Below are 15,818 nucleotides of genomic sequence, written 5' to 3' on the forward strand. Positions count from 1 at the left end.
ATGCGGGATTGCCTGTTTGTGAGACATGCAGCCCTGAGACTTGAACATATTTTTCGAGCACACCGAAAACACTCGTTTAGCATCCGAGCATGCTCAGATAACACCTTTTCCCAGATCACTCGCTCATCACTAATGCCTACCCATTTCATACGGTCACATGAAGATGGCGTGCATATAGATGCAGTGACTTTTTTTTTTTCTTCAGTTTTGCCAGTCATAGACTAGTAGATGACATCGATCTTCTGTCTGTCATTCTATGTCCTGGCCCTTTGCCCAGAATAATGTATCAACAATATGATACAACAAGTATCAAAGTTCGTCTTGGCACAATTCCCGGATAGTTACCATGGCAACTCCGCAGAGGATTTATAATGACCGATGTAATATAACTGCAAAAAATTTTTGGGTGAAAAAATTGCTATGGGCTGAATACATGTGTAACGTTGTACAGTTTAACTCTTTCCTGTCTGAAACATAAGACTAAACTAACACTGCTTGGAATCGCCAAGTGTTTTAATTCAATTGCTATTTTTTTTTCTTTTGGGGGGGGGGGGGGGGTGTTGGTGGAGGTGTAGATTTTAAGTTTTGTATTTTTCCAGTGAATAGTTAGTTGATTAAGACTTCAACTAGTGGCCATAGATTTGCTATTTTTAACATCATAGTAAAAAAATCACTGAGACAATAAAAGTGTTGGTCAAGGCCGAAACATTAATCTGTCCCCAAGTCTTAATATTAAATATCATTAGGCTTCACCCCCTGGAGCCATTTTAGCATGGCAAAGGGCAGCCAAAAAGTCATACATTTTCTAATCTAGGCCTGGAAAAGCTTGTACATGTGTGCTTACACCTCCCCCTCAACAGGGGCCCTTTTCTAAGCTGAGCTGTCCTGTAGGGAGGGGGGCGTCCCCTGGGACTGTCTGATGGAGGGGGTTGTGTTAGGATTAGCTTTCCCTGTTTTACACAGCAATCTGCACCAAATCCAGGCCTTTTTATTCCTTTTTTTTTCTTCTTTTTAATGAGAAAAATGTGTCCGACTTGAAACGTTGCCAGGGTTAGAAATTACACTGAAACCTTATGTTGTAAAAAGAAATATTTCTCGGGGCACGGCGTTGTGCGTAAGTATGTATGTTGTATATAGCTCTATCTATACGGTGCCCACCATGTGGTTCATGTCTTCCAGATATCCATCAAGAAGTTTTTTTTGGGTTTTTTTTTGCGGCATACCTGTATACCAGAATTACTGGGAATATGACAAGCAGTTCTGGAAAAGTAGGAGTCATTATTTCAAATTACTTTAAAGATGATTAGTAAGTAACCTCCCGACAATAGTAAAGGAGCCAGAAAAAGACCTTGGCTTTCAAAGAATACCATTTGAAGAGACTACTCCTTTTGATTTTTTTTTTTTTATTTTTTATTTTTTAAGATTTTGTTTTACATGAGTCAATTTTATTATGGTTTCTTGCTTAAATTCTTATTCCACGTTCTTGAGGAGTTCTGAAGTTTGTAGATCATGTCTTTGTGACACCTGGTAAGACTTGCAAGCAATTTGGCTCGTGTCAAACTTGTAAAAGTTGGAAAGTATGTAAAATCATAGTTGACTAAACCCACCGGATAAACCTAGTAGCTAAAGAACATGCGGGAGAACACAAATCTATCTCGGCGTACACATCCAACGAGCGTAGAAAAACAGAACAGTCTTGTCACGCACCAAAGGCTTCGACAAACAGCCGAATAATACCGGATCTTGGCCACCACCTTGAAAATGTTGTTGGCACGCCCAGTTTGAAGCCTTCATAAGAGTGAAAGTGTGCATTGTGACAGCAGGGGCATAAAGGCAGAGGCGCTCTTCCTTCTGTATTGTAAAATCTTAGTGCTATGGGGTGTGCATGGCCTCTCCGAACCCATGCAAGTCATAAAAATCACTTCCCACCACATTGTACCTAGGAAAACCTAGGTTTACTGCCTGGGAAAGAGTGAGGGAAGCTGTAGAGTTAGCAGCAAGATCTGCCACAATACCAGAAATAAGATATGAGAATGTTCTACGTCCCCCTTCCCCCACCACCTCCTGTTCCCTACCAAACCCTTTGTAAATCCTCTCATTGTAGTTTGGCAACACATGTGTAATGTAATGCTAATAACGAATCCTTGTACAGAACTGTCCTAATACATTGGTGCTTTCCGGTCCTTGCCTAAAGAGACTAGTTGCGGCTCTCCCATGCTCCTGTGGCGCACAACTCTATTAGAAATGTTTAGATGTTGGGTTTCTGCTGTCTATCAGATTATGAGCTCACTGTTACTATAGTACATTCCTCCAGTTTTAATAATCTGGGTGTTGCCCTAATAACAGCTCACCCATATGAGAGTGGTTATCTACTGTAACATGTGTTGATCATCACTTCTTTTGTTGGTGACCCCCAATGTTACCGATGCGTTACAGATACGAAACGTTTCTACATGGAGTAGGGAATATAATGAGATCCATGAGGGAAAGTATGGAACTGTATTGATGTGTAAATGGAGGAGATGCTTATTGAAAGTGAAGAGGTAAGTTTCTAGGAGACTTGAGTAGTATGAATAATTCAGTATCGAGGTGGCTCGGTAACATCCTACGTTCTGCTGTTCCTCCTCATCCAGGTGAAGCTGGAAATGTACCGACTGTTTTATGACCGACTTCACTGGTGTCACAGCAGGTTATTGAGAAGTCTATCTATAATCTATCTATCCCCATGTACAGATAATCTTTTATTGATACCAAGGATGTTAAAGGTACCGTCACACTAAGCGACGCTGCAGCGATACCGACAACGATCCGGATCGCTGCAGTGTCGCTGTTTGGTCGCTGGAGAGCTGTCACACAGACCGCTCTCCAGCGACCAACGATCCCGAGGTCCCCGGTAACCAGGGTAAACATCGGGTTACACCCGATGTTTACCCTGGTTGCCAGCGTAAAAGTAAAAAAAACAACCACTACATACTTACCTTCTGCTGTCTGTCCCCGGCGCTCTGCTTTTCTGCACTCACTGTGAGCACAGCGGCCGGAAAGCAGAGCGGTGACGTCACCGCTCTGCTTTCCGGCCGCTGTGCTTACAAAGGGCAGAGAAGCAGGGCGCCGAGGGACAGACAGCGGAAGGTAAGTATGTAGTGTTTTTTTTTTTTTTTTTACTTTTACGCTGGTAACCAGGGTAAACATCGGGTTACTAAGCGCGGCCCTGCGCTTAGTAACCCGATGTTTACCCTGGTTACCAGCGAAGACATCGCTGAATCGGTGTCACACACGCCGAGTCAGCGCTGTCAGCAGGAAGTCCAGCGACGAAATAAAGTTCTGGACTTTCTGCAGCAACCAACGACATCACAGCAGGATTCTGATCGCTGCTGTGTGTCAAACTGAACGATATCGCTAGCCAGGACGCTGCAACGTCACGGATCGCTAGCGATATCGTTTAGTGTGACGGTACCTTAAGATTTTTAGCCTCCTCCTTTTGGTTCCTTTAGGGTTTATCTAGAAGAATGCTTATTGGCTCAGTTGCATGGATTTTGGTTGTAGGAGTATATCTAGATGAGCACAGGAGCGTATGGATGAAAAAGTTGCCTTCAGCATCGTTACTTCCATGATTTGACTTCCACTTTTCAGTTTGGCTAGGTTAAGATGATCGTCTTTTTGGTCCTTGTAAACTAATTGGTTCGTAAAGACAAGCATTTTCTACAAGCAATGAGACTTGATATGAAAAACCAAAAAGCAGATCTTGCAGTAATCTCTTCCATTTTGTAAATGGAACTCTGTGCTTAAATATAATGCATGCCATATTGACCTCAGCTGTATGGCATAGCAGTTAACAACTTCATTGCAAAGATTATAATTGGATACTGTGTTAAATCTTTAGCCGATGTAAAAAAAAAAAAAAACACAACAAAAACAAGCTAACTTGTTATTCAGGCATAAAGAAGGGACATGCAATTAATTTCTTCAGATACATGTTTGAACCCAGCATTATTAAATAGGCTATGGTAGAATTCAAGGTTCTTTTTTTTCCCCTCTTTCTTCTTTTGGGGGGAGATCAGTAGAAATCTTTGATGAATCCAAAAATATATACCGTATTTATTATTTTTTTTTTAAATTACCTAGACTTTTTGTCCATGGCCAACTTACACTGTGGTCGTCTGCCTTAAACAACCCTAGCCATGTACTGTATGCCATAGAGCCTGCCTCAATTATTAGCGATGCTGAAAGTGAGATGAGGACTTTATTCTGGCGGTGGCAGCTGCTCTTTGGGGGTGGGGGGGCAGGGGTCCTTGTAGTGTGATCCCATCCCTCACAATATGTCCATTGCTGGCAGATCTGTATGGGTTATCGGTGGAGAGTGTTTACATCTAGGACTGCCTATGTTGGCCTTTCGTCAAACGTGTGGCTGATTGATTTTAAGTAACTGAATAGTGAAATCTACTTGTTTGGGTCCATCTGGGAAAAATCTAAAAAAAAAAATTCTGAAAATATACCAATAATGTGCTAAACTTTTACTTTGTCCAAATTAAGTGATGAGAGCCTAAAAAAAAAAAGTTAAAGGTGATATCCTGGTCTTAAAAAAAAAAACAAACGAACAAAAAAAAAGTGCCTAAGCACTAATGAGCATATGGTTGCTAACGGGCAACTTACGTGCCTATGGTACCCGGCTACTACTACTGGTTTCTCTTCAGGTTGACAGGGCGGGACTACTGGCGTCATGCTGCTTAATTGCGGGAGGCCGACTGTCGATCAGCATGACACCAGTAGTCCCATCTTGTCAACCGGAAAATAAACCACTGCTCTGTTGACTTAACGTGAGCAGAAGTCTGTGACGGCTCTATGCTTTGATGCTTTGGAGAATGGTGCAGGGCGCAATAGGCAGGTAGGTAGCAATTACCTGCCTGTTTAGTGCTTAAGCACATTTTATTTAATTTTTTGAAGGCTCTGATATCCCCTTTAGGCTATGTGCACACGTTCAGGTTTTTTCGCAATAAAAACGCATAGATTATGCATCCTGTCATTTAGAATGCATTTTGCATGTTTTGTGCACATGATGCGTTTTTTCCGCGAAAACGCATCGCGGTAAAAAAAAGCAGCATGTTCATTAATTTTGCGGATTTTCTGTGTTTTTCCCGCTATTCTATGCATTTGGGAAAAAATGCACACACAAAAGCGTCAAACGCATGAACAAAACGCGAAAAAAACGCATGCGGATTTCTGGCAGAAATGTCCGGTTTATCAGGAAAATTTCTGCAAGAAATCCTGCCGTGTGCACATACCCATAATTCTCCCTTTTAATATTTCATCCGATACAGATAAGAGACTGGTCATCCTTAGTCACGAAGTAGTCTTATAACTGTTGATAAGTCGCCAAGTTTGTGCTAAGCAGAATTAGTCATTTTGGGAAGAATAATGGAAATTTTTCTTTTGCCAGGTTCCGTATGTCAGGGCTATAAAATAAACAATTTTTCAATCTGCTGCTGAAGAAAATAGAAAATGGCGGAGCAGTTTAATAGACAGATGCCCCATTTTGCTGCCCACGTTTTTTTCTATGAACTGATGTGTAAAGCATGCATTTCGGGCTGGCCTGTATTTTTGAAAGGGAGTGTAACTAGTCAGCCTTGACAATTAGCTTGATCCACGCTTGATCCTGCTAAAAAAAATTGTCAGCTTTCTTGACACACTAATGCACGAATGATCTGCTGGAAAAATCCTTGATCAATCAAATGTGCAGTTTACTGCTTACTTCACCAGCGAAGGATGCTAGTGTTGTGCGCTGTTTTCTAGGTCCCTCCGCAGATGAATATACTGCCATTTGCATATGTTTATAGTGATAAATGTTCCAATTATATTTCAATACAAACAATTGGATTCTTGACAACCCTGCAATTTTCCGTATGTATGTATTACATACAGATGTCTGGCGCGACTGTTCCGCACAGCATGCAGTAAATTACTGGGAAGTCCATATTTCACGAAGCGTCTAAAAGCCAAGGCTGAGGGAAAAAAAATGGGTCAGTGACTTGCCAGCGTTCCTAGTAGAGAGGCAGGTAAATATTTTTAGATGCTGTGGCGATCCACTTACACCTCCAGGCCCTGCACTACAAACTCATCGGAAAGTGCTTGAAATTATCTCATTTGGCGTCTCCTGCCATACTTAGGAGTCTCCATATTTTACAGCTGATGTCATGGCTGCCAGCGGGTAGGAGATACAGATGCATGCAATGAATGTCCATGTAGAGGCAATGCACTAAAGTGAGAACGAGCAAAAGTGATTCCGGCATTGCCAATAGGAAATGTGTCCGAATATACGGTAAATCACATAGGAGAAAAAAATTAAATTACGGTAAATCACATTTCTCCAATTTAACCAGAGTCTATGATTTGTATATTGCACAGTGTGTCTCATAGATGATGAGCCTTGGAATCGGAGTTATTCTGTAATGTCTTTGTACAAGTCCCCTATAAAAGACAGTGCTGCGGAATATGTTGGCGCTATAGAAATAAAAGTTAATGTTGTCAGCTATTTAGCAAAATTACTGGAAATGATGACAATGTAAAAGCGTCATCAAGAGTTTTAGGGGTTTGGTGTGTTTTTTTTTTTAAGCAATGCGATGGACTGTGGATAAAAAGCGGTGACCTTCCAGAAGTCAAACTTACTCTCCTCGTTGAAAGTTTCCACCTAATGTAAGGATGAGTGATGCCAAGAACATTGGGATGGGGCAGTGGCAGCACATGTACACCACTGCTGTCCGTAATGGGGCTGTTCCACGAACAACTATGCTATGATTAAGAGCCCACTATTCTCTGTTGCATGTGCTGGATTTTTTTTCATATTTTTTTCCTTGAAAATAAAGTTTATTCATGTGCTGGATTTCTCCTGTTTTTTTTTTTCCACTGCCAACGAGGCCCCATCTTATCTATGCACCTGTTTCCAAGATGAGCTGGCTATACACTTTTTTTTCTTCTCTCCCTTGAACAAGGTACACTTTAATCAGTAGATCTTGGCATAAAAATAAGTTCCACAATTGGATGTGTAACCTCTGTGAGGTAAAATATTGCCTGTTTTACCTCACAGAATTGGCTGCGGTCCCTTGTCGCTTGATATCCTGTCTGTCTTTTTGTGTCCTCCACCCTGCCCAGGAGATGTGGAATGATCAGACCATGGTCCTATATGGTCAGACACAGCCATTACACAGTACACAGCAGGGGCACATTTATAAGATTATCTCAGCACAGGAACATTATTTATACACATCCAATTGTGAAAATGATTATTATTCCAAGATCTATTAATTTAAATGTACTTTGTTCAGGGGAAAACCCTTTTAATTCTCAATGGGACTGCCAGAGATGGCAGAGGGCTGTCCCCTATCCCATAGAGAATGAATGGAGCTGTTGGGCCTCCACTAATCTGCATGTTATCACCTCTCCTTTGGTTAGACAAAAACTTTTTAACTTTAGTGATGGGTATTCCCATCTCCAAGATAGTATAGGTAGTAGGTATAATATTAGCAAATAACCTCCAATTAGAAATGTAGTATAGTTTTTCTGATTCGCTATGAGCAAGCATTGCAGGACCTTAGGTATCCATGGTTATGTTCACTGATGAAGTAACAGTTCATTAGTTGCTAGAGGTCATAACCATGGATACCTAAGGTCGTGCAATGCCTGCACATGAGACATAGTGAATCAGAAAAACTGTACATTTCTAATTGGAAGATTTTGCGAATATTTTTATTACAGCTACTACATAGTGAAATATTATTATTATTATTATTATTTATTCTTATAGCGCCATTTATTCCATGGCGCTTTACATGTGAGGAGGGGTATACATAATGAAAACAAGTACAATAATCTTAAACAATACAAGTCATAACTGGTACAGGAGGAATGAGGACCCTGCCCGCGAGGGCTCACAATCTACAAGGGATGGGTGAGAATACAGTAGGTGAGGATAGAGATGGTCATGCAACGGTTTGGTCGATCGGTGGTAGCTGCAGGTTGTAGGCTTGTCTGAAGAGGTGGGTCTTCAGGTTCTTTTTGAAGGTTTCGATGGTAGGCGAGAGTCTGATGTGTTGTGGTAGAGGGTTCCAGAGTAGGGGTGATACGCGAGAGAAATCTTGTATACGATTGTGGGAAGAAGAGATAAGAGGGGAGTAGAGTAGGAGATCTTGTGAGGATCGGAGGTTGCGGGTAGGTAAGTACCGGGAGACGAGGTCACAGATGTATGGAGGAGACAGGTTGTGGATGGCTTTGTATGTCATGGTTAGGGTTTTGTAGTGGAGTCTCTGGGCAATGGGGAGCCAGTGAAGGGATTGACAGAGGGGAGAGGCCGGGGAATAGTGGGGGGACAGGTGGATTAGTCGGGCAGCAGAGTTTAGAATAGATTGGAGGGGTGCGAGAGTGTACCCCTTTAACTCTTGCTGCAGACAAGTGTTGCCAACTAGCAGTAAATTTATGGATAATGTTGGACTTTTGGTGAGTACCTGTCATGTATGTCATAGACATTAAGGGCACTAATCTATTCAAAAGCGGTGCCCCATGGTAACCTTAACTTCTGGTTTGCTTAATGGAATTTGCTGCTAAAACATAACATGACTGTACGGTGCCAGTTTTCTCTTCCAACTTATATTGTGCAATACTTGTTTTTAGGGGGTAAAAATGGAAAATGAATGACAAAGGGCATCTGTGCCAATTGCCGTGCTGTGATTATCAAATGTGCAAATATTATTTTTATGATAATTTCCCCTTTTAAAGTCGGTTTCCTTTATGGCTGAGGTTAAAGGTTAACTTTCCTTGCTTCATTTTCATAAACGAGTAAGTCGCCGGGGAGGAAAAGCAACTTTCCGTTTTCATCAGACACATCGGGGTTATTGGATGGGTCATTCTGCGTTTAATCAGGACTGGATGAATAACCCTTTCCATGATGGATATTTCAAGCCTCGTTTTTAAAGACCGCTTTAGTTTTTGACGAGCCAAAGCTAATAGAAATGTTAATTAAAGTCAAGGGGCGCAATGTTCCTATCAGCTTCGTAGCAAAGTGACGGTGACATTGGAGCTGTGTAGACTTGGCAGCTGTCTAAACTTTCTCTGCAATGACTCTCTGGGGACTGAAATGGTGATATGACATAGCATTGATGTGCGGGTTTTGTGAGGAGGACACCATTATTGCTATCATCCGCGTGAGACTCTGTTCGTCTGTGTTTGTTCGGTTCCTTACAATTTTCAAGACCAATTAACATCTTCTAGCAGATTCTATTGTTCTCAAAGAGATTGATATCCTCACTATTTAATGTGACAATTGATGTTCTTATAACAAAGTTACAGCAACATGTGAATTCGCTCCAATATCCACAAAACATTGATATTCTAAATATATACTTTTTCCTATTAGATGCAATCCTTTTTATAAATAATAATAATTCTATTATTACTCCTTTTTATATAGGAAGATTGTGCTATTTTGATTCTCTTTTTCTTTCCTTGTATTTTGTTGGATACATGTTGCAACTTTCTGTAACTGGAAGTAAAACTACATCTGTGCTGATTGGATCAAATTAGGGCTCCCCAGCAATTCTTTGGACACAGTTCATTATATGCAACATTACATCTGCATTTGTTCCGCTGACTTGTATATAAGGATCGGAAAATCGGCGCTCGGCAGCTGGGCCAATTTGTGGCACCCAGATGCTTTTATGTATTTTTTTTTTCCTTTCTTTTTAAGAACTGTAGAAATTATTTGCTTTTACATATAATTTATTTTAGCTGTCCTGATGTAAACGTCTAGATGATAACCTGGGCTTATCTGCACGCACTTCACATTGGAAAGCAAAGCTGTTCCTTTATGAAGTCTCTAAGGTTTTAGGCAGAATATTCACATGTACATAAACCTTTCTAGAACACAGTATATCTGTTTTCAAGAACACATCCTGACTTGACCTGTAAAAAGTCAGAGCATTTTGACTTTCTGCCTTATTTTTTTTTTCTTGCTGCTTAAAGGAGTTTCTAAGGCTAGGGTCACATTGCGTTAGTGCAATCCGTTTAGCGCTAGCAGATTGCGCTAACACAATGTTTTTACCGGGGCCGCGTTCCGGGGTCGCGGTAACGTCCCCGCTCTCGCAGATCCCCGATCTGCGAGAGCGGGGAACGGACCGCGGGCGCGCCTCGGACGCTGCAAGCAGCGTCCGCGGCGCGCCACAAAACACCGGCGCGTCGCTAGCGCGTGCCGAACATGGCACGCGCTAGTGCTGCGCGTTCCCATTGCCGTGAATGGGCGCGCTAACGGACGCGTTGCACTGCGTTAATTTCGCCGTGCAACGCTGTCCGTTAGCGCGTTCCCATTAACGCAATGGGAACCTAGCCTAAAACTTGGCTAAGAACATGGAGTGTTATAAAATAACCACTACTTGCCTATGAGATCTCCTGCTATTGCAGTGATGACGTCCCACCTATCATTCATATGACCACTGTTATTGATCGCCGGCCTCGGCATTGTGTACAAAAAGGGGTCTCTAGTAGTGATGATGAGCGCACGTGCTCGGGTGAGGTGTTATCTGAGCATAACCGAGTGCTACGGCGTGCTCGTATAATATGTTCAAGTCCTCGTGGCTGCATGGCATGTCTCATAGCTGTTAGACAGCTGCAGCATATACATGGATTGCCCATTTGTTAGGCAATCCAATCACTGCATGTGTTGTCGCTGTGTAACAGCCGCAAGACATGCAGCCGCGAGGACTCAAAAATATTTTTCGAGCACGCCGAAGACACTCGGTGACCATGCTCTGATGATCATTATCCAAGCAAGTTCGCTCATCACTAGTCCCCACTGAAGTCAGGGATTGCCTGCAGCGATCAAGTGAATAACGTATGGGACAAACAGATGGTCCTTGCTGGAGGGAAAGGGATTTTGGCGGTAAGTAATGGTTCTTTATATTTTCTCCTTGTTGCATATCTAGGAATAGCCCTTTTACACCTATTTGTGTTATTTACTGGTTTTGTATTATCTTGTAAAATGGTGCATGATCTATTGTACTATGCATTTTCATACAGATCTGCAGCAGATTTTGCTAAAGAGCTCGAGGTGATGTCTACTACAAAATCCAGTCCAAATCTCCATCAGAGTAAAGGTGTCCGGCAGCGGCTTATTTCTTTCTCCAGCATTGATGTAGAAGGGGGCGAGCCGGCCTGGTTGAGTGTTTCTGGAGAGATGGCTGTTGTCTCCACAAGCATTTGGCAGACAGCTGTCTTGTGTATGGCCGGCAGTTATGCGACCTGAAGTGTTGAGACGTTCATGATTCAAGATGCCCAGTTGTTTTGTGTATATCTAATATTTGTATAGCTCTCGTAACTCCTTTTTGTAGAACTACAGGGATTTGGCAAGCGCTTAGTGGGCAGTATGGAGAAGTGCTGCACCGTTCTTAAGTAGCCCAATAGGGCACAAATATGGCACTGTTGTTTACAACCTACATGCTCTGCAGCACCACAAAGTCTGCTTTTAGGTAACAGAAATGCTTACAGAAATGGAAACGATGCCAGAGCATTTGTTTTAACTTGAGTGTCGATTTCTCCTGATTACCATGCCTTTTAAAATGCATGGAAACCAGCTGAAAACCACACAAGTGTAAATGAGCCATTAATCCTGAGGTAGAAACGTGGCTCTTATGCAGCATTTGTTACTGACTGATGCTGCCTTTCCCGACCTCGTGTTACCAGACAACCTATTACATTGGAGCGCCACAAACGTTAATTCCTCCTTGTAAGATAACCCCAGCGTTCGCTGCTTCTCCCTGTTTCATTTCCTTTTCCTTTTGTCTGAGCTGTAAGTGGTAGATGAGTATAATTCAGGGGTTAAGCACGCTGTTTTATTGCTCATCGCTTCTTCACTAGACCCGTAATTCCAGTGCTGGCACTTCATATTACAGGCAACTTTCCAGAGAAAATATGACGAAACTCCAAGATCCATACTGTCTATAAATATGGAGATGGAGTGACTGAACGTCTAGTTTGTGTATTTATTTTGTTCCGTTGTTGAAGTGATGTATTTATGTGCGAAATGTAGGTAAATGTAATATAAAAGTTATTGTACAATAAATATACACTCATCGCACTGTCCCCTTTCCCAGCTATGAGTCACCCACATAAAGCCGCCATAATTTTCCCCGTCGCCTAGTGTAATTTTATAGGAATGGGTGGTTATAAACATAGAACCAGTCTGAAGACAGCTTTCCAATAACAGTTGGAGGGAAAAGTGGCGTAAAATATGCTTTTAATATTTGCCTCCTAATGTCAACATTGCAATGTCTTTAGGCCAGACCAGCATTGGGTGATGAAAATAACCTTTACCTCTGGTGTCCGGATCTTCCTATCCCTGTAGATGGAGGGGGGGCAGGATCTAGGCGTCTGTGTATGACACCAGGGCTGTGGAGTCAGAGTCGGAGTCAGAGGTTTGGCTTACCGACTCCACAGCCCTGCATGACCCACAGAGACCACTAATGTCAGTAGGCACTGTACAACATACTATAATTTCCCAATAATCCAGGAACCAGGGCACCTGTGTCCTCCTTTAGTAATTTTATTATGATTTGTCTTTTCTGAACCAATAAAGATACAAAAAGAGGATGTCTGGTTCCTGGATCTCCCTGTATTGCTGCAACCTTGTGGAGTGTTGCCCCAAGTGTGCACGAACAGAGTGGTGCGTGCCCGGGGGGGAACTTGTCTATTGCAAGTATCAAGATTCAGGAATTTGCAGCAAAGTCAAAAATGAGCTTTCTTCCTAACGTGAAATTGCACAAAAATTTGATACACTCAAGGGGATAACTGTGGTAAAAGTTGTGCTAAATTTTGCAACTTTTTAAAAAGTTGGGCTAAAACCTCTAGAATTGCAACATTGTGCTCACAAAGTGTAAAACAAAAAAATAAACAACCAGGCAATTACATATGAGAGAGACTAAGGGTACCGTCACACTATACGATTTACCTACGATCACGACCAGCGATATGACCTGGCCGTGATCGTAGGTAAATCGTAGTGTGGTCGCTGGGGAGCTGTCACACAGACCGCTCTCCAGCGACCAAGATGCCGAGGTCCCTGGGTAACCAGGGTAAACATCGGGTAACTAAGCGCAGGACCGCGCTTAGTTACCCGATGTTTACCCTGGTTACAAGCGTTAAACTAAAAAAAAAACAAACAGCACATACTTACATTCTGGTGTCCGTCAGGTCCCTTGCAGTCTCTGCTTCCCGCACTGTGACTGCCGGCCGTAAAGTGAAAGTGAAAGCACAGCCGCTGTGCTCTGCTTTCACTTTACGGCCGGCAGTCACAGTGCTGGAAGCAGACTGCAAGGGACCTGACGGACACCAGAATGTAAGTATGTGCTGTTTGTTTTTTTTTAGTTTAACGCTTGTAACCAGGGTAAACATCGGGTAACTAAGCGCGGTCCTGCGCTTAGTTACCCGATGTTTACCCTGGTTACAAGCGAACGCATCGCTAGATCGCATCGCTAGATCGGTGTCACACACACCGATCTAGCGATGACAGCGGGAGATCCAGCGATGAAAGAAAGTTCTAAACGATCTGCTACGACGTACGATTCTCAGCAGGATCCCTGATCGCTGCTGCGTGTCAGACACAGCGATATCGTAACGATATCGCTGGAACGTCACGAATCGTACCGTCGTAGCGATCGAAATGTTATAGTGTGACGGTACCCTAAGGCTATGTTCACACGTTGCGTTTTTGCTGCATTTTTAATGTAAATTTTAAGCTGCGTTTTACAGCACCAGCTTTTTTTTTTTTCCTGATTGACTTGGAAAATTGCTGCGTTTTTGCAAACGGCAGCATGTCTGTTTTATTGTATTTGCAGCGTTTGTTCACCCATAGAAAGCAATGGGTAAGTGCAAGAATGCTGTTTTTTTTTTTTTTTTTTGTGCAAAAACCTAAGGAAATTTACCGCAAATCTGGCTCTTTTTTTGGGGCACTAAACTTTATCAACATGCATAAGACACAACAAAAATGCAGGAAAAAAACGCAACGTGTGAACATGGCTTTAAAAATTGCACAACTAGAATCATGAATTTGGTGCAAATAATAATAAAAAAATAAAAAAATAGTACAAAATACAAAACAAGATAAAAAGTAGTGGCAGAGGCAATGATGAATTGGGGCCAGATTTCTGCCTTCTGACCCCCAGCAATCAGCTCGTCAATGATGGGGTCTTGCAATGGAAAGGACGGTATATATTGGATAACCCTTTCTATAGATGTGACCGTACTTCAGCTAGCTGCAAAATAATTAACAATTATTGCTGCAAAACAGATTTGCTTAGATTCTGCCATTTTCCCGTGACGACACATTGGCAACTAACTCTGCCTTGAAATAAAACTATTGGTATGTTACCTCCAGCGCACTCGTAAGGCCATGTTCACACAACTGCATAAACAAAGTATGATTTTCATTCCAAAACCCCCCCCACAATTTTTATCTTTGTTGCTATCAGTTTTACATATCACCAGGGCATAAAAGACCAAAAAACATTTGGTCAGAGCAGCCCAGTTGAATAACATAGGTCTCCGTGCTTTCAGGTTTTTTACACTGATAACGCTCTGACCAAATATACCATCATGTGACTGTAGGTTATAAAGTATTCTAGTTGTTGGCTTAGCATGTCACATACATGGGGCTCCGTTGGCCTAGCTGAACGTTATCCTGGTAAACGTATTCCATGTGGGATATCCTTTTGAACATGAGGATGGCTGATGGATGCCGCAGTATGGCATCTTTCACAGGCTTCCGTATAATGTATGTCAGGACCTATTCCTGTGATTTGATGTGAACCGGGTTTAAGACAGTAATTTGCAATCTAAAAACCCCCTGTACAGTGGATCACCAGAGACGTTTCCCCTGATTATAGACATTTCCTGTCTGACTAAGCGAATTCTACTTTGACATATGACATTGGGAAAAATGGAAGAAATCGCAGAGAGCGCAATTACATTTTAATTCTTGTATAGGGTAGACCATTAATTCAATAAGGTACAGGACTCAAGTTTCTGATGGGAAAAAAGTGATTATTTTTTTTTAGAATTCTTATTCATAATGCCGGAGCGTGAACAAATGGTATAAATAACAATTCGGACTATACAGCAATTGATCCCTTTGTCAAGATAGTGTGCTTGACAAAGGGCTCTAGGGCTCACTATCTATGTTGTAGCTATTTTATACTATTTGTGCACACCAACGCACTATGAATAAAGGAAAAATCACATTTTGCATGAGAAACTTTAATGCTGTCCATTATGGATAGCATGTGTCCATAAAATTATGGACGAGAAAAGGCCGTATAGGGACGCGCACCAAAGCATACCCGCTGATTTTGTGCTGTTGTCGTTGAACATACGTCTCCTGTATCAGCAAAGTGACATTCAGAGCCAGTGAAAAATGTTATGTTCCTGCATGTGCTATTTTGCCACAAGCACAATTTTATTTTTTTTTCGTATGGATGAACTTCTGTAAAAATGACAGCCTAGTAATGGTATAATATATCCTTAACCTAAGGTATCATTTTTTTTCTTTTAGTACCCCCGATATTGATTCTTAAAAGTGCACCTGACAGCTTATATGTGCTGTCTGATCCACGGGCAGCCTTTATCAGACACTGGCAGTATGATATCCTGTCTTGCTCAAGTTGGTTTTCTTTATTTGAAAACCGCAGTCATGCTGACCCTTTCCATCCCAGCGTGCGGCCACTCATTTACTCTCACATGGTGTGTTCATTCCACCTGCTTGTAATATTTATAAAGGTTGACCGCACTCC

The 15,818-nt window shown here is 42.0% G+C and overlaps 1 protein-coding gene across 2 annotated transcripts in view; it reads left to right on the forward strand.

The window, feature by feature from the left end:
• EPHB3 (EPH receptor B3) overlaps positions 1–15,818 on the forward strand; it is a 53,919-nt gene that overhangs the window by 23,902 nt on the left and 14,199 nt on the right. The window lies entirely within an intron of this gene.

Source organism: Ranitomeya imitator, chromosome 5 (assembly GCF_032444005.1).
Source record: "Ranitomeya imitator isolate aRanImi1 chromosome 5, aRanImi1.pri, whole genome shotgun sequence".
NCBI lineage: Eukaryota > Metazoa > Chordata > Amphibia > Anura > Dendrobatidae > Ranitomeya > Ranitomeya imitator.